The sequence below is a fragment of the Colobus angolensis genome, unplaced genomic scaffold (genome assembly GCF_000951035.1).
Source record: "Colobus angolensis palliatus isolate OR3802 unplaced genomic scaffold, Cang.pa_1.0 Scaffold130, whole genome shotgun sequence".
Classification (NCBI taxonomy): domain Eukaryota; kingdom Metazoa; phylum Chordata; class Mammalia; order Primates; family Cercopithecidae; genus Colobus; species Colobus angolensis.
The window spans coordinates 5476808-5478946 of NW_012114253.1; positions in this window are offsets into that span (position 1 = coordinate 5476808).

Here is a 2139-nt window from a genome sequence, read left to right on the forward strand (position 1 = left end):
GGGGAGAGGAGGAAGGGATAGCATTAGGAGATATACCTAATGTAAATGACGAGTTAATGGGTGCAGCACACCAACATGGCACATGTAGACATATGTAACAAACCTGCAAGTTGTGCACATGTATCCTAGAACTTAAAGTATAATAAAAAAAAGTAGGGGGGTAATATTTTGTTTTCCCACTGATGGCAATTCCTGGCACATAGTTGGTGGTCAGCAAATGTGTTTTGAATAAAAGAATGAAACATCTGTTCAACTAGGCAATGGAAGCAGAAAAGTCAGCCCAAACATTTCTTAAACACTGATTGCATTCCCACCAGGTAGAACTATATGAAACCCCATTTGGAAGGTCAAAATGGTCAAATAGAGGCGATTTTTGATGTTTCGACCTAACACTTTGCATTCGTCATCTCATGTAATGATCAAAACTAAGCTGTGAGGCTGTTATCCCCACCTTACAGATGAGGAAACTGAAGCTCAGAGAGAGGAAGTGACTTGCTCAAGATTACTCAGCAGGAAATGGCAGAGCTGGGATTCATACCTGAGTGGTCTGGCTCCAGAGCCCACCCACTGAGCTCCTGTTCTTGACTACATCTCAGAAACAGCTTTCTAGCCGGGCACCGTGGCTCATGCCTGTAATCCCAGCACTTTGGGAGGCCAAGGTGGACAGATCACTTAAGGTCAGGAGTTCAAGACCAGCCTGGCCAACATGATGAAACCCTGTCTCTACTAAAAATACAAAAATTAGCCAGGCGCGGTGGCGCATGTCTGTAATCCCAGCTACTGGAGAGGCTAAAGTAGGAGAATTGCTTGAACCCAGGAGGTGGAGATTGCAGCGAGCCAAGATTATGCCACTGCACTGCAGCCTGGGCAATAGAATAAGACACTGTCTCAAAAGAAAAAAAAGAAAAGAAAAAAGAAACAGCGTCCTAACCCAAGTTTAGCATTCTTTCATTCACAAATGTTACCTTATCTTTGCACCAGTCCATTTTTAGCATGTCAGGTGTCCTATTAGAAGAATCTTATCAACAAGATATCCCCTCTACCTGCAAGCAAGATGTCTAGAGATTATAGGATTCCTACAAACTCCTCTAAGGCAATAAAGCCCATAATGAAATGATCTCTATGTAGCTCAGTATGTGTTCTCTCTAATTCTCAGCTCGGAGTAAGATGGCATCTCTAAATCGTGAAAAGCAAATTATATTCATTCATCCATCCGTTCACTTTTTTCCATTAACATTTGCCAAGAGTCTACTGTGTGTAAAACCAGTGATCCTACGATTTTTCATCTAAACCACGGCATTTCTGAGAGCTCAGAGGAGCCCTACAAATAATTCCACCAGGGCAACAGGAGAATCCGGAACTATGCTCGGTGAACCAGGGTGTTTGTTCTCCCTGGAAAGCCCTGAGCATGAGACATGATCTCATCCCTCAAGGAGCTGACAGCCGAGTCAGGGAGACAGACAGGAAAACAGAGAGGCACACTGATGGAATAGGCACCTGATAAATACTTGCTGAATGGAGGAATGAATAAGGTACAAAAATCTGTGGACACACACACACACACACATCTTTCCTGCTGGAAGAATGACCAAAGATGGCCTGGTATTCATTTGTGCTAAGCTGAATGACTGCCGAATGAATGTAGAAATGAATGATTAGGTAAAGAGGGGAGGAGGGGTTGCCAAGCTGAGTAGAGACACAAAGAGGTCCAGGTGTCTAATATGTCTGCGAAATTGTGATTATAGTGAGTAGCTAAAATATAGATTGCAGTCATGCTGGAAACACTAGGTTTGGTGCCCTGGAAACTCTCTGAAGGTTTGAGGTCACTGCAGTCACATGATCAATCCTGTATTTTAGGAAACTGACAGTAACATGTTTGTTTATTGATATTAAACTCATAGGGAAAACATGTTTAAGAAATTGCCTGAGGAATAAGCAAATCAGGGTACAGCCCTGCTTTTAAATATTCTGCAGCACATATGATGAAATAGATCTATGCATACTAGTATGGAAAGACCTCCAAGACACAGCACTTTATGAAAAAATGGCAGCTTGCAGAACATGTATATTATCATTTGCATTTTCTAAAAATAAAAACGGCCGGGTACAGTGTCTCACACCTGTAATCCCAGCACTTTG